Source organism: Mandrillus leucophaeus, unplaced genomic scaffold (genome assembly GCF_000951045.1).
Source record: "Mandrillus leucophaeus isolate KB7577 unplaced genomic scaffold, Mleu.le_1.0 Scaffold115, whole genome shotgun sequence".
In the NCBI taxonomy this organism is placed as follows: Eukaryota; Metazoa; Chordata; class Mammalia; order Primates; family Cercopithecidae; genus Mandrillus; species Mandrillus leucophaeus.
This window is the reverse complement of record NW_012099765.1, coordinates 1,477,286-1,501,873: the sequence shown is the minus strand read 5'-3', so window position 1 is coordinate 1,501,873 and position 24,588 is coordinate 1,477,286.

The following is a 24,588-nucleotide window of genomic DNA, read 5'->3' as shown; positions in this document are numbered from 1 at the left end:
GAAGCTTAGCTTTTACAGTTAGTGTTTGACAGAAACTTTCCTCTCTATGTAACTTTTAAGGTGCCCGCATGAAGTCCCCCAAATCATGTCTCAATAAAAGAGAATTCAGGAGTAGAGTAGAAAACTAGCTACCCAAATTACCAACACTGGTAGGACAGACATCATTGTGTTCTTAATCTTCTATTTATATGAAAAAGCCTGCAACAGATTGCATAAGGATCTGTTTGTTTGGGTTGGATTCCAGCAAAGAAGGCTACATGCTCGCAAATAAGCCAAAACACTACATTATCTAGGGAATTGGAAGGTTGGAAGTGTTTAAGCATAAATGCAAGTATACATTTTATCACTCTCTCAAGTATATTTATGGCACAACGGTTAAGTAAAATAATTATTAATACATTAATTGCTTTACTTATTGTAGAATTAAGTTCAGAATTTTGTTTTGATGCATTTCTGACACTAAGCACACATGTGGGAACACACAAACACACACACTTCCATATGTGCACACACCTATAAACCTCATCCTCTGATGTATACCTACACTCACACCCACACATTCACTCTGGTTATCCACAGGTATTCTAATTTTAAGCTGGGATAGTAATGCATGCATGTGTTTGTGTTATTTTTTAACAGTTAGCTTGCATGTAGGTCAGGACACTAATTTTTCCTTCTGTAGTTAATATAATTTCAACACATAAAAATTAGTATTTTTTTCAATTTACTGTCTCAATGTAAACTAAGGCAGAGTTTGCTTAATCAAGTTATTGAATTATAACTGATTTCAGTAAATATTAAAATTTTCTTAATTTTAAGAAATAGTTTAATTTAAATAATTTCTAGGAGACGTATTTTATATCTTTATAACACTCCTCATGATTATATTACTTCAAAATCTTGCTTTTTAAATATAAGCTGAAAGAAGACTTTATTTTAAATCAATTATTCTCACAAGTAATTGGTTGGAGTTGTTTTGGGTATATTCATTGAAACTTACAATTTTGATTTCCTATAACATTTTCAGATATCGATATCATTGTGGTTCATTCTTTGATTATTTGTGAATCCCTACAGTCTACCATGTGCTGGGCACTTTGCTTGATTTCAAGTGTACAAAGCTGAAGAGCATTTTTCCCTGTTTTAATGGAGCTCTGAGCTCAAGGGAACAATTTGTAAATATTATTTATTATAACAGAAACACAATGGATGTGAACAGGGATACGGATGTAGAAGACCTACAGGACAGTTCTGCAATAGATTGGTCAACTAGCTTCTGAGCACAGATAAATGCATAGAAGGATAGAATGTCAGAAAAACTGAAGAAGCCATTCAAAATACAGCATCTAACTTAGATTCCAGAATCCTTTGCAATTTTTATGAGAGATCTAACCTGTAGGTCCATGTAGAGATTCTTACTCATATTAAAGCAAGTTGAAAACGTACATTTGAGCAGATAGGCTTATTATTGTTTAGGTTGTATTTTGGGTTTTTTGGTTGCTGTTATAATGAAACAAATGCTATCTGTAAACTAATGTGCAAATCGGGAAAGTTGACACATATATACATTGTATATAGGAAAGTATTTAAACAAAATTTTGAGTCAAGGGACAACTTCCCATGTCTCTTGGATCTGATGTGAGTGCTTTTCACAGATATAATCCCTGAAGAAATACATGGAGCTGGAAAGCACCTGAGTTCAGTTTTATTAGTTGATGAGCTGAGGTAACTGATGGTCATTTTACTTCTGGCTCTGAGAAAGGGAGACAGTGATGAAAGGAATAGAGTATGATTAATGAAGTGTATAGAAACAAAATAAGAAATAATAAACTTTTAAGATTATGATTCCTTTCATGAGATTGCATTTTTATTTTTTAAAATTAGTTTATTTTTATTAGTTTTTAAAAAATATATGAAAGTATTAAAAGCTAATACTCAGAAGCTTTTTATGTTACAAAATAGCCACCCAAAAACGCAATGTGGATATCTTTCTAAACACATGAATTTGCATGATTTTCCCCTACTGCACCCCAGGGAATGAATACTACGTATGACACTATCAGCATGGTCCAAATTAAGGAACTATTTATCTTTGTCATTAACATCTCCCTTCCCCACATATATACTTCCAAGCACCCTTCAATGAAAGGTTCAATGTACAACATTTTTGGTCTAATCTGAATGTGATTAATTTTGTCTTGGTGGTATTCTATCAACCTACATAATACTTGACTGTAGTTCTGTGTGCATTTGTGCATAATTTTTATGGAATTTTAAGAATACTGATTGTGTGTAATTGATTGAGATAATAAATAAAAGATCATCAGCTCTTTTATAAGGTCTCTTTAGCCTCTAGATACCTATTTTTCTGCCTCTCCTATTGCAGACAAAAAAAAAAGGCAGCATCCAGTTACTTTTATGTGAATGTTTCTGGGGCTCTGATCCTACAAGGGCCTCTTTTAATCTTTTCATGAGCAACTTTTTTTAGAATGCACAGATTTTGTTTTCTCTTCAGCAAGTGTATTATAAAAACAATGCATGGTCAACCTAAAATTTTGAAAAGAGAAATGATTTTAAGAAGAAAATGAAGGTCATCATTAATACCTTCAATACTTATTATTTGTGTGTGTTAATTCACTTCCAGAAGTGTGCTCTTATGTGTATGTCTCAAAAAACTGAAATAATAAGGTACTTAACAATTGCTTAACATGCTCTGACTACATATCATGAATATTTGTTAGTGTCACAAAATGTTTTTCTAAAGCATGATTTTAAATGGCCATGTACTATTTCAGGATGTGGCTGTCACATAATTTATTCACTTAATCAGATTTTTAAAAAATTCAACTTCTTGTAAAGAATGATATAACAAATGTCCTTACGCACAAATTTTCTTGCACATATTTGATTTTTTTATTAGTTTAAAAGGAAGAGCTATGCTCAAAGGTATACTCTTTGTTTTTGTTTTTGTTTTTTCCGAGAGTCTCACTCTGTCACCCAGGCCAGAGTGCAGTGGCATGATCTCCACTCACTGCCATCTCTCCGCCTCTTAGTGCAAGGGAGTTTCACGTCTTAGCCTCCCAAGTAGCTGGGATTACAGGCATTTGCCACTGTGCCTGGCTAATTTTTGTGTTCTAGTAGAGATGGGGTTTCACCATGTTGGCCAGGCTGGTCTCAAACTCCTGACCTCAGATAATCTGTCCACCTCGACCTCCCAAAGTTCTGGGATTAAGGCGTGAGCCAACGGGCCCTGCTGGTATGCTCGTTTTGATAGCATTGATGATTCCTGACAAATAACTTTCCAACATAGCTGTGCTGTGCTGACTTTACACTATGAGTGCATTGTATCAAAAGTACCTGAAAAGTACTTTTCATACTTTTGCTAACAATGGGTATTAAACTTATAATTACCCATATGATACATGCAAAAGGAATAATTTTTAAATTTTTAGCTACTAAAGGATGTCTATAACGTTCTGGGCTTTTGTGAGCTCCTTTGTAAATTGGCATTTTTACTTTCAAATGCTGGTAATTTACATTTTATCTTTAATTTTGAGGCACTGAATGACAAGATGAAATAAAGGAGATGCTTTAACAAGCCAGGGAGAAATATATATTATATATTTATATATATTTATATTTATATATATTTATATATGTATGTATTTATATATGTATATATAAAAATGTGTATATATTATACACAAATATGTAATATATACTATATTTCAATTTTATATTTATAAAATAATATTTTATATATTATATATTTTATAAATATATAAACATGCACATATTTTCCCCCAAATTGCTACATGACAGCAGACCCTGTAAGTATTTAACAAATCACTGTTGATTTTTGACTAACCATGAAAATGTTAAGTGACACCTTTATCAAGAGATAATTGATAAGCCAGTGATAGATCCAAAACTAATACTAGTAAAATATTTATCACAGACTAAGTAATAAACACAAGGTTCATCTAAGTGTGATCAGAACCATGTATTTCTAAATACCTTGTAAAAGATATTTAAAGATATTATTTTTCAGGCAAGGTAAAGTACAGAATTAAGTGACATCATTAAAAGTGCAACAAATTTCCATTTTAGCAAACATTTTCTCTCCTTTGTGGATAGGAATGGCCATTTTAGCTGTTTATGTGTGAAAAAAAGGAGCCTACATTGAAGGGATAAATGAATCTATTAGATTATAGGTTTTATGGAACATTTGAAGTAAAGGTAACACATTAGGTTTTATTCAAAGTATAATAGGATGCCAGTGTGTGATGTTAAGCAGGAGAATGACATTAGCTGATGGCATTTTAAAAGATTCTGGTTGCTTTGGGGAGAGTGAATTGTTGGAAGACAAGAGTGAAGGCTGGGCGACAGTTTGGAGGTTACTGCGAAAGTTCAGGAGAGAAATAACCATAGCTTGAGATAGAAAGGTAGCACTGGACAAGCAGAGAGAGTCTATTTTGTTGACAGTCTTGCTGGTGCTGATGGACTAAATAAAGTAGATGAAGAAGGGAAAATTTCATGCTAATTAGATAATGAATGAATGGATGCAGATTAAGTGTTCTAAGAAGAGAAAGAAAAAAATTTTTAACACTATTGAGTTATTTTGAGTGCAAAATCAGACACTATGATTTTTTTTTTTTTTTTCCTAATAACATAGCAGGTCCTAACTCCTGGAACCTGTCAATGTTACCTTATACGGAAACAGGGTCTCTGTGGATGTAATTAAGAATCTTAAAGTGGAAAGACTATTCTGAATTATCCAGGTGGGCTTTAAATGTGATTATACATATCCTTGTAAGAGGGGTAGGGACCTACAAAGATTACACACAGAAAGAAAGTCAGCAGTGTGAGATGGAACAGAGAGAGATTTCAAGAAGCTGGCCATAAAGGGTGGAGCAATGTGGCCATAAACAAGACATGTCAGCACTCATCAGAAGCTGAAAGAGACAAGGAATAGATTCTCTTCAAGAGCATGCAGAGTGTGTGTGGCTGTGCTGACACCAGGATTTCAGTCCAGTGATTCTGATTTCAGACTTCTAGGCTCCAGAACTGTGAGAGAATACATATCTGTTGTTGTTTTAAGTCACTGAGTTTGTGCTAATTTGTTACAGCAGCCACAGGAAACTAAAATAGCTTTTGATACAGAGTGGGTGTGGCTACTGTAACAAATTCCTCAAAATGTGGAAGTGCTTTGGGGACTGGGTAATGGGAAGAAGCTGGAATAATTTTGAGGTGCATGACAGAAAAATCCTGGATTGCCTTGAACAGACTGTTGGTGAAAATATAGATGTTCATAGTGTTTCCAGTTAGGGCACAGAGGAAATGGAAAGAAAAACTTGAAAGTGATGAACTGGGATACTCAGCTGAGGACATTTCCAAGAAAAGCATTCAAGGTGTGCCCTGGTTTCTTCTTACTGCCTTTAGTAAAATGTGAAGGGAAAGAAAGATTCAGGGAAGATCTGTTAAGCCAAAATGAAGCAGGATTTGATAATTTGGGAAACTCCCAATCTACACAGATTGCAAAAAATGCTAAAAATAGGAGATTTATTGTTAGGAAAATGAATTCTAAATATAAAGCCAACAGTTTAAACCAAAAATAAAACTCTAGGCCCCCCCATCCAACTGAATGGACCCCTCCTTTTGGCCAAGGGCATTCCAAAGTTAAACTGAAAAATTGGTTCAGGCCATGAGGGGAAAGGGAGGTCCGACATACCTCATTATATTCTCCCTTTGGAATGCAAGCACAACTGACCAACATTAACATTAAAATAGAGACCCTCAGCACTTTGGGAGGCTGAGGGTGGATCACCTGAGGTCAGCAGTTGGAGACTAGCCTGATCAATATGATGAAATCCCATCTCTACTGAAAATACACAAATTAGCCGGGCGTGGTGGCATGTGCCTGTAATCCCAGCTGCTCCAAAGGCTGAGGCAGGAGAATCACTTGAACTTAGGAGGCAGAGGTTGCAGTGAGCCGAGATCACGCCATTGCACTCCAGCCTGGGCAGCAAGAATAAAACTCTGTCTCAAAAACAAAACCAACCAAACAAAAACCAGAGACCTTAAGACTGACAAAATGTACTCTTTGTAGCAATAAGATATAACATGACAGATAGCAGACCCTGAAAGAAATCTAAGAGCTTTGTCCCAAAATATATTTCTTTGGCATATTTTGAAATGGTCATGCAAAACTGTCTCTTGTGGTGAAAATCTACATTCTGTTTCCCTTCCCTTCCCAGGTCTTTTTCCTGATCAAGGAGAGAATAAGGGTCTGGCACCTTTTTAAGTCTGATAGAAAAATTTACAATCTATTCTCTCTGAAGCCTGCTACCTGAAGGCTTCATCTACATAATAAAAACCTTGGTGTCCACAACCCCTTATCTTAACCCAGACACTCCTTTGGTCTTATTTATAAATAATACCCGAACTCTTTCAATCCATTGCCAGTCAGAAAATCTTTGTACCCACCTGTGACCTGGAAGCCCTTCCCGCTCCACTTAAAACTGTCCCACCTTTCCAGACTGAACCAATATCTTTCATATATTGATTGATGACTTATGTCTCTCTAAATGTATAAAACCAAGCTATAGCCTGACCACACTGAACAAATGTTCTCAGGGATTCCTGGGGCTGTGTTAAGGGTCATGGTCCTGATATTTGGCTTGGAATAAATTTCTTCAAATATTTTACAGAATTTGACCTTTTGTTATTGACAGTAGGTAGACAACCATTGACTAGTTACTCAAAATGATCAAAAAGGTCAGAATATTCCCTCACACAGAGTGCTCTTTGAAGAGAGTAAGCGTGTGACTTGATATACTCTACTCTCACAGCAGAAGCCAGGAAGATGAGATTATTCAGAAAAGGTATGTGGAAGACTCTCTTGTCTAATGGAATTTTGGGATCATAGGCGCTTAGTCCCCTAAAGGTTTTCTGAAAATTACTGACCTGAGGCATATTAATTAATAGGAGAAAAGGCAGACAAATTTATGTAACATGGATATGTGGAAACTTTCAGAATGAAGACCCAACATCCCAATGAGTTATACAGACTTATATACCATTTTGAAGTTATGAAAAGAATGGGGGCTTAGATCCAGTAAAACAGGTTATGAGTGGTTGGCAGGAAGCTTGGCTAGCAAAGGTGGCCTTTTTTTTTAAATATATACATATATTTTTTATATATTTTAAGTTCTAGGGTATATGTGCATAACATGCAGGTTTGTTACATATGCATACATGTGCTGTGTTGGTGTGCTGCACCTATCAACTCGTCATTTACATTAGGTATATCTCCTAATGCTATCTCTCTCCCCTCCCCCCTCCCCCCACTGCAAGACAGGCCCCGGTGTGTGATGTTCCTCTTCCTGTGTCCAAGTGTTTTCATTGTTCAATTCCCAACTATGAGTGAGAACATGCAGTGTCTAGTTTTTTTGTCCTTGCAATAGTTTGCTGAGGAATGATGGTTTCCAGCTTCATCCACGTCCCTACAAAGGACATGAACTCATCCTTTTTTATGGCTGTATAGTATTCCATGGTGCATATGTGCCACATTTTCTTAATCCAGTCTGTCACTGATGGACATTTGGGTTGGTTCCAAGTCTTTGCTATTGTGAATAGTGCCACAATAAACATATGTGTGCATGTGTCTTTATAGCAGCATATTTATAATCTTTGGGTATACCCCCAGTAATGGGATGGCTGGGTCAAATGGTATTTCTAGTTCTAGATCCTTGAGGAATCACCACACTGTCTTCCACAATGGTTGAACTAGTTTACAGTCCTACCAACAGTGTAAAAGTGTTCCTATTTCTCCACATCCTCTCCAGCACCTGTTGTTTCCTGACTTTTTAATGATTGTCCTTCTAACTGGTGTGGGATGGTATCTCATTGTGGTTTTGATTTGCATTTCTCTGATGGCCAGTGATGATGAGCATTTTTTCATGTGTCTGTTGGCCGCATAAATGTCTTCTTTTGAGAAGTATCTGTTCATATCCTTTGCCCCTTTTTGATGGGGTTGTTTGATTTTTTTCTTCTAAATTTGTTTTGAGTTCTTTGTAGATTCTGATATTAGCCCTTTGTCAGATGGGCAGATTGCAAAAATTTTCTTCCATTCTGTAGGTTGCCTGTTCACTCTGATGGTAGTTTCTTTTGCTGTGCAGAAGCTCTTTAGTTTAATTAGATCCCTTTTGTCATTTGTCAATTTTGGCTTTTGTTGCCATTGCTTTTGATGTTTTAGACATGAAGTCCTTGCAAAGGTGGCCTTGTTATATAGATGAAGCCACTCTCAAGAGAGAAAAGATGGTAAGGGTTTCTTTTTAGACTTTTAAAGGTGTCAGACTCTCAATCTCTCCTACATAGGGTGGGGTTGGGGGGTGAGGAGGCATAGAAAGGGGATGGGGCACAGCTGCATTAATGGAGATTCTCTACAACTGCAAATTTTCCCCCATATAAGCACTGCAAGGCCACTTCTGCCTCTGGAAAAGTGACAGCCATTTCAAAATATGTCAAAGAAATATATTTTGGGGTAAAATATTTTAATTTATCTCAGCATAAATGCCTGTGACATAAAAGGTTTCAAGAATTGTCATATCAACAGAAAGACTGCCAGCTTGGTCTGAAAGGGACAGAGACAGGATGAAATGAAGGAAAGATTTGTAAAAAATTGTAACAGTGAGAAAAGTATGACAATGAAAGAGATCTGATCTAACTGACCCCCAACTTGCCTTTAACCTCCAAACCTTCCTTGATTATTCCTGGGCTTTGGGAGACATTTGTTTGTAGGTTAAATGCCAGTAGCCCTTCCCCCAAACTAAACTTCCATTGTAAAGCTAATGAAAGACCACTAGGTTGGAAGGATGAGAGGAACCTGAATTCTGCTAAGCTGTAGACATAAATGATTATCAGCCATTATCCAGAGATCACAAGACTTGTAACTCCCCAGTTACACCTGCAGGTAACATTAGTACTATAGAACCTAACATTGGCCTTTTGAGATGCTTTTTCACATGTTTACATTTCTGATGACTGATGGCTCCACCCAACCCTACCAACCAGTCCTGTGGCTGCACACAGAAGCAGACTCAGCTGCAGGAGGCCCATTTTCCACATGGCCTATGATTGCATCCCCAACCAGTCAGCAGCACCCGCCAAACTATCCTTGAAAAACCCTAGCCTCCAAATTTTAAGGGGAGCTGATTTGAGTAATAATAAAACTCGGGTCTCCTGTTTGGCCAGCTCTGTGTTAACTAAGCTCTTTTTCTATTGCAATTCCCGTCTTGATAAGTTGGCTCTATCCAGGCCGTGGGCAAAAAGAACTTGTTGGGTGGTTACAGTGTAACTCTAGTGGAGAGTTATAATGAAACTCCCAATGGACCAGAGACCAGAGTCACAGACGCAGCACCTGAAGCCCAAGCTGTGGATGCCAAGGCCACGGGGATGGGTATGGAAGATACAGCGATTAGCTGTAGAGAATTATTTCCAGATCTTGAAATATAATAAAGACTGGTTGGATTCTGAAATTATTTGGGGGCTAACAACTCCTTTTTTCCTTCCATTTCCCTATTTTGGATTGAGCATGTATGTAACTACTATTGTATGTCTGTCTCACCATTTTTGAGAGCAGATAACCTGTGTCCTAGTTTCACAGATCCAGAGATAGAGAGAAATTTTGCCACAGGATAAATCACACCCACACTCTAACTCATACCTAAGTTAAATTATTTAGATAATGAGATTTGGGACTTTTGAGCTCATAATATTTAGTTGCAATTTTAGATGCATTAATACTTTAATGAGTTGAGATTTTGGGGGTTGTTGGGACAGGGTGAATATATTTGGCATATGGGACGGACATGAATCTCTGTAGGCCAAATGGTAGACTGTGCTAGGTTGAATAATGCCATCTCCCAAGATATGTCCACATCCCAATGCATAGTATGTATGGATGTTACCTTTTATAGAAAAAAAAAAGACTGTGAAGATGTGATTCCTTTAAGGATAGAAAAATATTGGGACAGTATTCTGGATTATCCAGGTAGGCCCTAAATGCAATCACAGATGCCCTTATAAAAGAGAGCTAGAGGATAATTTCAGGCAATGTGACCATTGAGGCAGAGACTGAAGTAATGTAGCCACAAGCCAAGGAATGCTTGCAGCTACCAGAAGAATAAAACAGATTCTCTTCTAGAACCTCTAGAGGGAATGAGGCCCTGCTGATACCATCATTTTGGCCCAGTGATACTGACTTTGTATTTCTGACATCCAGAACTGTGAGAGAATCAACTTTTGTTTCAGACACCCAGTTTGTGGTGATTTTTGACAGCAGTGACAGGAAACTAATACACACTGAAAAAAAATAGATTCCAAAATTAACTTTACCATCTTACCCAACATGTGCTATAGTTAACTGGGCATGAGACTTTAACAGGGCTGTTGGACATGGTCATTTTGAAGGCAACTTCCTGGGGTACTACAGCCAGTTACTGTAGTTCTATAACTTAGCATTTACTGCTGCTACCCATGTCCAGAATTTACACTAGTATTTGCCATGTGTCTTCTGAAGGCTGGTGATGTGACATGAAGATTTGCCAGGTGGGCTGCAGTAAAGTTCCTAGGACCTGTTTGGGGATGGGGGATGAAGAATTAGGGATATAGAAGAGACATTTGGTCTGCACTTCATATCAACAACAATTCTTAAATATAGATTATGGATGTTATTGACAAATGAGGTAATGTATCCTGTCACAATTGAAGGAAGATATTCTGAGAACTTTAAAGTCCTGCCTCCTTATCATCTGTAGTGAACTAGCAATCAATGCTTTATAAATTTTGGAAATACCCTATGATAACTCTTTTACGTTTCTTTTTCAGTTTAAATAATTTTATTAATAATTAGCATAACACTTCAGTGCATTGTAAATGTTATATTACTCTGGTTTTGGAATTTCTTTATTTTTAAAAGATGAAGTAAACTCAAACTTCTCCCAGCTACTAAGATGTCCTATCTATAGATAAATAGAGTTGGTGTATGACTGTATTCTATTTGAGAATCTTGTGAAATAAAGTGCACATAATTTAAGTCTGCTTATTCTTTCAACTAATAATTGAATGCATATTGTATGCCAGACACTGATCTAGGATCTACAGACATAATATCCCACAAATTTCCTTGCTCTAATCAAACTGGCTTTCAAGTGGGGCAGACCATCCATAAACAAATAAATAAGTAAGTAAATGGCAGTTCATTTTAAGGAAAGAGGGCTAAAATGTCAAGTGGAATTAGTAGTTGTTAAATGCAGGAGAAAGAGGGTTTTTACATTTTAAAGAGAAATCAAGGAATGAAGGTCTCTTGATTGGCTGACATTTGAGCAGAATTTATTCTACTCTTTCTTGTTGCTCTTTCTGCATCAAAATTCCAATAAATGCTTTGGTGGAGGACAGTTGGGATGTCTGGCAAGGCGAACATTTGAAGTTTTATTTGCCCCATTGAAGTAAAGAGCAACATTTAAAAGGAATATATCTCTATATGAATTTTTCTAGAGCAGTATCAAATATAAATACTGGTGGCATTGTGATTCTTTTTCCCCAGGCAAATCAATCTTGGTCTTCCACATAAAAGGAAAAGTGGAAATTTAGTCAGGAGATTTTGTTTGAATGAGACATATCCAGTTCATCATAACAGCAAAAGCAATATGCTTATGCCTGGCATACCCACCCACTGGCACAGGAAAAAGTCTCGAACTTGGTTAAATCATTATTTAAGTAATTTGGCTGACTGGCTGAGCCCAAATTCCAGTAAGCACGTCCTTGGACTCCATGCATAAAGCTTTGAGGACTTCTGCTCCTGCTGGGAAAGCTGCAGGTCATTACCACATAAAACTGCCTCTGCTGTTACATATTTCAAATTAGTATCCTTTCTTCTCTTTCCTCCATCCCTTTCCAGACTACTGGTGCCCTTCCCACTGTGCATAAAATTAAGCATTAGATGGCTGTTTAGTAATCATGATGTGGTTTGTTTGTTTATTTTTGGAAGTGCATATGGGGGTGCTTTTACAATTATCTTTATTCTCTGTAATTAATTTCCAAAGCATTAAATGTAAATTAGCCCTCTGTGTGAAGTGTCAGTGCTATCACCTAAGCAAGGAAAGAAAAAGGTTCAACTTTGCAAAATAGGGGGAACTTCTCTCTACCTCACTCTGTTAACTCATTGTGGAGGGAAACATTAATATTAAGAAGGAGAAAAGGAAAAGTTTTAAGAAGCTAATCTTGCTCTCTCTGGCTTCATCTCTTTCCAAGCTCGTAATTGCTTTCTACCGTTTGTGCTGAGTCCTTAGAGGACCAGCACAGGATGCTGCAGTACAAAATAAGCTACGATCTAAATTTCCAATAGGTCAGAAATTCCTGGTTTGATGACTATTAACCCCAGTGGCTAGTTTATTTAGAACAGAGCATGCAGAAATTTCAAATGCACAATGAGTTTTGATGCCTGAATATGCTTAGAATTCCATCAGCATTTCAAGGCAAGTTCTAGCAATTTCTCATGAAAACAACAGAGTAAAATGTTATTGAAAAAACAATGAAATTTTTAATGAGTATGTTGCCCTACTTTTTACAATTGATCCATCTGAATCACACACATTGAGTACAATTAAAGTACAACGTATCTTGTTGAACTTTTTCATATTACATGCAAATTTCTATGCTCTTTCATTTTAATCATTAGATTTGTGATTCTTACGTGCAACTGTACCTTGGAAGTATCCATATTAATTATTCTCTACCTTTTCTCCCTCATAATGTCCCCCAAAAATGTTTAAATGTATATTTAGAAGATAAGTTAGTCTTAAATAAAGTAAACATTTAAAGCCAACATTTTTCATATCCCACCATATGACTAATGGAACTCCTTGGTCAAGTAGTAAACTATAATGTCATCCTTACAATCACAGGACCAGATTCACAATGATGTGCCACCCCAATGCTGCATTGGTTTTAGAGACATTTCAAATTCTATTCTGAATGCTTTTGAATATTTTGTTGCACAAGTCAATACTGAAGTTGTAACACAATCAAGTAGAAAAAACTTATGTCAATTATCTGCCTTTTTCTTTGTGCTTATCTTTATCTAAATATGTTTCAGTTGCATAAATCACACTAGGCAGCACTGAGATGTAACAACATTACAAAGTAAAAGATGACCTTTTCTTTGTTTCCATGCATGCACCTATCTTCAAAATTAAGATATATTGAGAAGCTAGGTAGAGAGTGACCAGTCAACTATAGAATATAAATGCCAATTCTCTAGTTTGGGAATGTGAAACTGACTTCTGGGCAGATTAGGTATTTGAGTTCTGGATTGTACTAGACTAGAATCCCTGTTCTGACAATTTCTGACTATGTGACTTCAGGCAAATTATTTAACTTACACAAACCGTGGTTTCTTCATTCATTGGTGAAAGGAAAATGATAGATGTTTAGAGTGGTTGTAAGAATGAAATTCTATAATGTGCATTGTCTGGTGCATAATAACTCAATAAATATTAGCCATTAATGTTGATTTTGCAAGACACCTAGATAACTGTGAAATAGGCTTAATCTAGATGTCACCCTAGAAATCATCCAGAATTGGAGACACAATCTAACACACCATCAAAGACCAGATGGGTAGCTGAGTAAAACAGCTAGCATGGAAAGGGACTCATGGTGACTGGGCCTTCTATAGAATGATTGTTCTACATAGAAGCTTGAAATGCTCTTTATCTGTCTCTTTCTCCTCTTTCTCCCTCCCTTACCCTTCCACGTTCTTCCTCTCCTCTAATATGCACAGATTAAGCAGCGAACACCAAAAACCCAGATTAGCCCATGGCAACCAAGGTGTTGCCCCAGATTTAATTACAACGCCCTCATTATACAGAGCATGAAATTGAGACCTAAAAAGATGGTTGAGCAAGTGTGTATGGTTTGTTAATGGCGAGGGTTTATACCTCCTCTCTCCCTTGAAGGTTATGTTCTTTATTCACTATGAATAATCTGATGACTCTACATAAACCAGTTTTTATTTTTAATCTTAAAGAAAATTACTACTTTATGCTGCATCTTTCTCTGAAGCCTACAAAAAGCATACAAACTACTGCTTATAATTTTATAGAGTTAAGACATCTCTAATAGCAATTTAGGCAGCAATGTAAGTAAAGCTAAAGGAGAAAAGTGATCATATTCCCACAAAAGTTTAAGTAGATTGCTACTATCAGCAACATGAATGTATTTAAAGCCTAGTTCTCAACTTCACAAAAGACTAAAGTTGAAGTAGTTGCCTAATGTTAGTGTTTGTATCTGCTTTAATCATTGAGGTCCTATCTCCTGCTCATAATAACTTTACCACTAGGTGGAAACCTTTAAAAGATAATAGCTGTTTATTTTTCCCCAAGACCACATTGAACTGATGGACACTGTAAATTTTAAAAATTTGCTTTCTATGAATCAAATAAAGTAAGATGTCTAAGCTAAGAGTCTCTGAAAAAAAAATGGAACTTTTTATTCAATTTCAATCTAAGTTATCTTTGAAAGTATTTTTTGAAAAAAGTCATTCAGAATATACATATGCTGAATTCCTGAACTGAAGTTTAGCCCAAAAACATTTCGAAAAGCCTTTCTTTTGCCTGTGTCCATTTTCCATATCTTGTGCTGTGTCTTAGTAAGATTTTATGTTGCACTCTCTACCTAATAATTTTATACAATAGTTAGCATATTGAAGCTGTCTGCATCTGCTTGAGAGGTCCATTAGGCACTTAACTAGATCTTTATTTGATTTAGGCCTTGGAGTGTTTGGCCCTCCGTCGCTCATGAAGCTGCCTGTTCAGGCCTTGAGCTAGTTTCTACCTTAGAGGAGCCAAAACAAGCACCCTTGGCAGTGACTATAGCTTCTACTGCCATCATTTCAGCTAAAACGCTGTCCTGCCTCATGATTAAATTGCAAATAGCATTTTTTTAAAACCTATGTTAAAAGAGAACATATAGATGTCTCATGCATTCATCCTCCATCACTCTGAACCTGAAGTTACTTAGATGTGTTCCCTAACCAAAATATCAAATCTACATTTGATAAAAGTTGAAATTCATTAAAGCACTGCCATTCCAGAAGCAGGAAATAAGCTGGCGCACGTTCCAGAATAATTTCTTGGGATTATTTAGAACACACTGGAACATTTATCTGTGACTCAAGCACATAAACTAACTGTGTGACGGTTTTTACAACTTGGATTTGGGTGTAGCTGATCCTTGCACTCATAGCTACGCTACTGAAAGCGTAATTAAAGCTAATAGTTCATAATGTCTGAACAGTATCTGGAGGAACCAGAGAGAATTGTTCCCCACAGTCGAGTTTCGCACAGTTAACTGGTGGCATTCAGGATTGTTCCGGCCTGCCTCTCAAGCATCTGGCATTAACTTCTGCTGACAGCAGGCGAACAGATTTGATGGATCAGTATTGAATCTGGAATGGAAATGTTATTTTCCCTAATGTACCCAGATCTCTTTCAGGATATCTGATAAAGCTTTACTTTGGGGATGGGATATATAAACTATCTCCAACCATCCATTAATCTAATACTCCTTCAGGGGGGAATCTGTCATATTAAGTCTAGGTACAAATGTTGATCTAAATAGTATAAGGAAGGAGAAATGTTACATGGCTTTAGTATTTAGAATAATGATATTTTTATTTTAGAACTACAAGGATCTTTAGAGTTTGTCCTAATAAAACTATTTTATTTTCCAAATGAGAAGGAGAAAATATAGAAAAGCAAATTGTTTTCACAAAGTTCAGAATTAGCACCCAATTCCTTTGAATCTCAATCCAGAGAGCATTTCAATACATCTAAACACTTCATTCCATTCAGCTTCTGTAATTTATATACAGGAGATTTTCAAACCTAGTAGTATGTGAAATCCCAGGGCAGGGTGGAGGGTTTAAAAAATACTGAAGAAAAATACTGTCGCACAAGCCCCACGACAGACCAATTAAACCACAATAGAATCTCGGGTAGGACTTTGACAAATACATGAATGCATGCATCTATGTGTGTGTATGTGTGGGTTTATGTAAGTATGTATGCATTTAATTCCCAAGATGATTCTAAAATGCAGCCAGGGTTGAGAACCAGTGATTTATACTTTGATCAAGTTTGTAGGAAAATAAGCAAATAAATGTTGTGTCCTGCCCTACTCTCCTCTTTGTTTAGATGGTTCCTCATCATCCAGGCTCTCCAACCAAAACTTCTTTTCTTGAGAGATTTTCCAAAAACATCACCATAGCTCTTCTCATATTCTACATACATATATATAAAATATATATATATATATAATTTTGATAAAGTAATTTCAAAATATTGCTATATCTACTAAAGTTTTAACGTCTACTTTGTTTAGGGCTATTTGCATTTCAGGAGAAGAAAAATAATAGAAATAGAATGATTTAATAGGAGGAGTTTAGTTGCATCCAAGATTGTGAAAAACATTTTGAATGAAAACATTGCTAGAATCCTAAAATTAAACCATACTTAAAAATGTGTAATTCGCCTTCATGATGGTTTAGTCATGCCATCATATTTTGTACTGTTATTTAGTTTTCAACATATAAATTACTTTTCACTTCATATAAGTTTATGAGAATGATAATTCTCAAGTCTCAAAGCACAAGAATTGGCACCTATACCAATGATTAAATGCTAATTTGCTAAGCACCACATTTAATTCTTAAAATCAGGATCCTCTTTTCCTAGGAAGGTGATGTCATCACTCCTATGTAAAGGAGGGAGAAACTGATCAAAGAGGGTAAATTGACTAAGGTCAATTATCTACTTGGCCATAGAACTGGGGCTAAGAATAATTTCCAACTGATTCCAGAACAAATGTACTTTAAAACATCATGCTTTACAAAGTCCAGAATGGTCAGGATAAAATAAGATCAACCAAAGAAACCTGCATGGAGCCAGAAAACTAATCAGCTTGACATTCTGACTGTTGATATAATTTGATATATGCCTTCAAAAGGCTTCCATCAAAAGTTTAAATACTTAATTGACAGTAGGCACACAATAGTCAATTAGTACCTTGGAGGAAGAGTGTTATAATTTTATGCTTTTTAAAAAAACAAAGCTTCTGCCTACTATTTTTGGAAGAGTAGCTTGTTTTTCATTTTTAACTCTTCATTAAGTTCTTTGTTTGCTGTAATGGGAACTTCCAAGAGAATGTTGTAGTCACATAAAAATGATATTTACATTAAAAATCTACATAAAGGAAATGAAGTATTCACATATAAATATATTTCATTCTTCAAGATTGTATTCGTTCTACAAGATACGTACGCTATAATTTACAAAATGCTAATAAAAGACATTTTAAAAAAACTAAACAAAAGAAGAAAAGTACCATGCTAATGTATTGGAAGACAACAGAGTAATTATGCCAATTCTACCCAAATTTATCTTGAGGTTTCATGCAACTTCTACCAAAATGCATAAGATTTTTTGTAGATATAGACACATTTATTCTAAAATTTATCCCCCAAAGTGCAAAACCTAGAATAGGTAAAACAATATTGAAAAAAAAGTATAATGTGGGAGGAATCACTCTATTCAATATTAAGTCCTACTATATAGCTACACAAATCGAGACAGTGTGGTATTAGTAGAGGAATAGACACATGAATCAATGGAACAGAATAGATAACAGAAATAAACCCAGATAAATTGGCTCAACTAATTTTGGACAACAGCACAAAAGAAATTCAATAGAGGAAGGATAGACTTTTGACAAATAGTGCTGGAGCAATTGGACATCTACAGGCAACCAATCAATCAATTTTGATCTAAGTCTCAAATCTTATACAAAAATTAATTCCAAATGGGTCACAGATATAAAATATAAAAACATAAAACTACAAAACTTAAAAAAAGTAGGAGAAAATCTAGCCAGGTGTGGTGGCTCACATTGGGAGGCTGAGGCTGGTTGATCACCCACCTGAGGTCAGGAGTTCAAGACCAGTCTGGCCAACATGGTGAAAAACCATCTCTACTAAAAATACAAAAATTAGCCAGGCGTGGTGGCAGACACCTGTAATCCAGCTACTTGGGAGGCTGAGGCAGAAGAATTGCTTGAACCCAGGAGGTGGAGGTTGCAGTGAGCCAAGATCGCACCACTGCACTCCAGCCTGGGCAACAAGAGCAAAACTCCATTTCAAAGATAAAGAAAAAATGGAAAAAAATCTTTGGGATCTAGGGATAAGCAAAGACGAGAAGAGTGAGATTCCGTCTCAAGGAAAAAAAAAAAAAAAAAAGAGTTGTTACACTTGACATTTGACATCAAAAGCATAATCCATTTAAAAAATTGGACCTTCTCAAAATAAAAAGCTTTTGCTCTGCAACAAATTCTATTAAAGAATAAAGAGACTGGGCCAGGCATGGTGGCTCACACCTGTAATCCCAGCACAATGAGAGGCAAAGGCGGGTGGATCACTAGGTCAGGAGTTCGAGACCAGCCTAGCCACATGGTGAAACCCCATCTCTACTAAAAGTACAAAAATTAGCTGGGCATGCTGACATGCACTTGTAGTCCCAGCTGCTTAGGAGGCTGAGGCAGGAGAATCGCTTGAACCCTGGAGGCAAAGGTTGCAGTGAGCCGAGATCATCCCACTGCACTCCAGCTTGGGTGACAGAGCAAGACTCTGACTCAAAAAAAAAAACAAAAAAGAATAAAGAGACAAGTCCCCACCCACCCACCACATATGCACAGAGAAGACAAGAAACATAACAAGAGAAGATTCATTTAACAAAAGGATAGTATCCAGAATATACAAAGATTTATCAAAACTCTTCAGTAAAAAGAAAACTAATAGAAAATGAGCAAAGGACATGAACAGACATTTTGCCAAAGATAAAGGCAAAGAAGCACACAGAAAGATATTCAACATAATTAGCCATTAAAGAAAGTAAAGACCACAGTAAAATATTATATATCACAAAGCCTAAAATAAAGAATACTGACAACACCAAATGCTGGTGAGAAGTAGAGAAACTGTTTTATTCATATACTGCTGGTGAGAATGTAAAATAGTACAGCTATTTTGGCAAATAATCTCTGGAGTATAATTTAGCAGTTTCTCAAAAAAACTAAATGTGTAACTACCATGTGATCCAGCATTTGCACTCTTTAGACTTTATACCAGAGAAATAAATATTTGTTTTAATGTAAAAACCTATACATGAATGTTCTTGGCAACTTTATTTCTAACAGCCAAAAACTAGAAACCACTCAGATGTCCTTCAAATGGTAAATGGTTAAACTGTGGTACGTCAATTATCATGAGATGCTACTTAGCAACAAAAAGAAGTGAACAATTGATACACAAAACAATTTGAATTCTCCAGGAAATTATGCTGAAAAAAAAAAGTAATTCCTCAAAGATTACATGCTGGCTGGGTGCAATGGCTCACACCTGTACTTCCAGTACTTTGGGAGCCCAAGGAGGGTGGATCACCTGAGGTCAGGAGTTCGAGACCAGCCTGGCCAACATGGTGAAACTCTGTCTCTACTAAAAATACAAAAATTAGTCAGGCATGGTGGCACGTGCCTGTAATCCCCGTTACTCACGAGGCTGAGGCAGGAGAATCACTTGAACCTGGGAAGCATAGGTTGCAGTGAGCTGAGATTGTACCACTGAACTCCAGCCTGGGCAAAAGAGAGAGACTCTGTCTCCCCAAAAAAAAAAAAAAAAAAAAAAAAAAAAAAAGATTACATGCTGTATGATTCCATTCATCTATCATTATTGAAATGATAACATTTTAGAAATAAGAGAAGAGATTAGTGGTTGTGAGGGGTTGGGGTGAGATTGGAGGTTTGGGCAGGGACATAGGTGTGGCTATAAAAGGCCAATAGCAGAGAATATTGTGGTAATAAAACTTCCCTATATTTTTGACTATATGAATTCCAACATCCTGCTTGTGACATTTTCTATAACTTTCCGAAATTCAAGAAAACCGGGAAAAGGGTACTCGGGACCTTTCTGTATTATTTCTTATAATGGCATATAAATCCATAATTATATCAACATAAAAATATAGTTAAAAATTTATTTTTCAGTTCAAAGGCAAAGCAATCAAATGCTATCTTTCTGCCTCAATCATTGGATGTATTTTTGCTGTTTCTCTTTTCCTCTCTTTTAAATATGTAGCTACACTGAGGTTCCTTTAAAATATTGACAGTTTTTATGAATTAAAATTTCGAGCAAGCAATAGAAGGTGATTTAATCTTTATACTTTGAGTGTATATTTGTGTAATGAATTCTCATGGACCTATGTCTATTAGAGATTGTATTGCCAATCTCTATCAAAGAGTCTAACTTCACTTACAGTCAAAAACAATCAAAATTATAAACTTGGATGAGCTAGACATGTTCTGTTTTAATGTGCATAATATACAAAGAAAAACCATTTATGTATTTGGAAATAATATTTTTTTCTTAAAACAGGTGGGGTGATGGTATATTTTATCTTTCATAAAAATCATTGCCATACAAACTTCCAGTAACTATGCATATTTTGCACTGTATGCTAACTGAGAATTATCAGCCTATTGAAAAGTGACAGAAGTGTTCCCAGAGCACATACTAATTACAACAAAATTACACCTACAGGTAAACTTATCTTTTTTACAGATGTCTGATTTTCACCTACTGCATGTCCTGGTATCTGAGATGTGAACCAATACGTGATGTGTCATAAATTTGGTTTGCAAATATGCACCTAAGGTGGGAAACCCAGGAAGATTTGATAAACAGACTGTTTCCTGTCTAAGAATGCAGACTTTATGTTGCCATTTAGTACAACGTGAGATGTCTATGAGGTGCCCTTGGGCAGGAACTCTTTCTTAACAAGCTATCAAGCTTAACTGGGGTAACCTGTAGGAAATCTTTACTAAACAAACAGAAGCCAGTCAATTCTTGAGAGATGCTTGTACACATCAGCATGACACAGCCATTGTCATCTTTAAAGGCTAATCCCTAAACTACTGCTAGTTGTATTTTGATTGTTGTGAGTCAATTCAAATTTTATAAAACATCTACTTGTCTTCCTAATCTAAATCCCATTTTCTTACACCTGTTAGGATATTTTTTCTTTTATGTAAAAACTAGTCTCCCTTGAATTTAATTTAAAAGTTGTATGCTCTCCAAGTTCACTAGTTTGAAATGGTAGAAAAATATGCAGTAATTTTCAGCTAACTTTCAATAAACTCTGAATGACAGAAGCATGCTGAGTCAAAGGTTATACAGAACGTGAGAAGAATATTCATCTATTTGCTTATCTGCTAGCTGGCCTCTTCAGCATTGCGTGGGAGGCCTGTCCTTTGGAGAGAAACTAGGATGGCAGTGGAGGGTCCAACATGTGTGTAGGGGTTAGATGAAGTGGTGACCTTTCTTGTCTTTTCTGAACATTATAAAAATGTTCATAATAATGAAGTCTCCACATTATTGGAATTGTCTTGGGACAGTACCAATCGAGGGATGACTCTGCTTGAAAAGAAATCACTGATCAATGTTTCAAATACCATTCCTTGCTGCCCCTGACCATGGCATACTCCATAGAATTGACCACTTGAGATGTAGCTGGGTTTCTAATTAACACATGCAACTGTTCAGGAGGATGGCTGACTTTCTGAGGTTCTCTCTTGGGGTTCTGTGATGCGATTTTCATTTATATCACATTGACTACAATTTAATTCCAAGCATTCCCAAGCACCTTCTGATTTAGTGCTCCTTTCACTCGATGTGGTTACAGGCAGAAAAACTAACTTTATTTATATTGATTACATAGATCTATATACTATATATTGTGTATCTGGGTAGATAAAATGCAGAAAAATCAAATGTCCATTACATTCTTAATCCAGTTGTCTATTTTCTTGTAGAAAAATGTATAGCTTTGTAACTTAAGGACACTAAACCCAAGGATATCTTTAATTGTATTTATTTCTTATAGGAAACTGAAATGTGACTATGTTAGATTATTTTTATTTAAATAAAAGGATATTATTATTTATATTGGGGAGAATAGTTTAAAGTTTTAGTTGACCTAAATAAATATTTGAATTACCTTTATGCTATTATAAGTAATCATACTCTTAAAATAATATAATTATAGATGGTCCAAGATCTTACCTGAGAGTGTTCCTGGAGGCTTAAAAAATGTAAAAGTGTCATTTGTTTATATCCAGAAAAGGGTTCTGATGGGAAAGTACATTATATGTTCCAGTGGGAATGTTTCTAATAACTCAAATTTCTTGGAGTAGTTTAGAGCCATATTAAGTCTATATTTGTATTAGTCCATTTTCACACTGTTCATAAAGACATACCCAATACTGGGCAATTTGTAAAAGAAAGAGGTTTAACTGGATTTACAGTTCCATGTGGTTGGAGAGTTCACAATCAGAGTGGAAGGCAAGGAGGAGCAAGGCACGTCTTACGTGGAGGGCAGCAGGCAAGGAGAGAGATTGGGCAGGGAATCTCCCCCTTAAAACACTGTTAGATCTTGTGAGACTTACTCGATATCACGAGAACAGCACAGGAAAAACCTGTCTCCGTGATTCAATTACCTCCCACCAGGTCCCTCCCACAACACATGGGAATTCAAGATGAAATTTGGGTGGGAACACAGCCAAACCATTTTAATATGTTAAGAATGTGACCCCAAATATTTACAATTAATTTGGAGTCCTTTAGAAACTTGTTTGTGTTTATTATATTAAATGATTATAATTATATTATCAATATTCTTTTACGTTACAAAATTTTCAAGTTTCTAAGTTGAAATCTGGAATTTCTAACTACGTCAAGGAAAACTTACTGCTTGCAGATAGCTGATTTTTCTGACAGTGATTCAAGAGAAAGGAACATCTTAAGATGATCTTTTAAGTATCCACATAATTTTTTAGAATTAGAATGTTAAATAAATTTAACATTGAAAATTTGTAGAAAATTAAAGTATTTTATTACTTTAATTTCTTTTTTGGGAAGGGTTTACATCTTTTTCTCCCAGCTTTATTGAGTTATAGATGACACTTAAATACATTTAAGGTATACAATGTGATTATTTCCTTATATGTGTGTGTATATATATATTTCATCATAATGAAGTTAATTAACATATCCATCAGCTCACATCATTAGCATTTTTCTTTCTCTTTTGTGGTGAGAACACTTAAAACTACCCTTTTAGCAAATTCCAATTGCACAATACAATATTGTCAACTGTAGTCACATAGTTGTACATTAGATCTCTAGAACTTATTCATCCTGCGTAACTAAAATTTTGTACCCTTTGACGAACATCTCCCCATTTCTCCTTCCCCCATCTCCTGTAAACCACCATTCTACTCTCTGTTTTGATGCGTTTTACAATTTTGGATTCCACATATAAGTGAGATCATGCAATATTTGTCTTTCTGCATCTGCTTATTTCACTTAGCACAATGTCCTCCAGGTTCACACATGTTGTTGCAAATGGCAGGATTTGAGAACCAATGCCTTTCTTATATTCTCAATCTATTATTCAAATAAGCTTAGGTGGCTATCTTTGTCATAGCAGTATCTTACAAAATCTAATCTGATTTTAATTTTTTTAAGGAAGCATTCATTATTGAAGAATGCAAATGGCATCACTTCCACAGTGTTTCACTTACAGTTATAATATGGGAAAGTGGAAAGTAAAATCCTAATTGGATTAGGCCATCTTTTGAGAATAAATTGTATCCGATCTAGGGTGGTCCACATTAACCAAACTGAATAATTACATCAATAATTATAAAATGTTGTCCATAAATAATATTTAGAAACAGGTATTTCTAAACTATAGAGAGCTACAGTACAATTTTGTTCAAAGATAATGATTTGGCATCTTGTTGACCCTTGACTGGCTCTGACCTTGATTGCATCTTAAACCAAAAGTTTGCTTTATAGAGCTCTTTACAGAAATTTTTGGTAAGCTAGCAGAGCAACTATTTATGAGGCAGATGATTCACACAATAAGTATGTATTGAACCCTTTTGTTCATGAATGGTAGTAGGTGAAGCACTAAATATGTAGTAGGAAAGATTTTTTCCTTCCCTTATGGAGTTTCCACTTTAATGTGGATGTCAGTCTTCAAACAAATACTATCTCAAATAAGGCATCACATTTTGTAATGATATATATACACATATATATACTAAAACTGGAAAATATATGAGAGAATATAACAGAAACATTGATGTAGACTTCCAGTCTGAGGGAGTAAACCAAATTAAAGCCTGATGCATGCATTGACTGTGGACAGCCCAAGTTTAGCCAAGAGCATTTCAGGTAGAGGAAATGTCATACATGAGTTTCCAAAGACAGGAAAGAGCTATGCCTACTTCAGATGTCCAAGAGAAGAGAAGGGTCAGTAAATAGAGATGTGAGGGGGATGAGGCTACTATGCAGAAGCTAGAGCATGCCTAGTATTACAGGGTCTATTTCCCAAGTATAATGCAGGCTAAAGG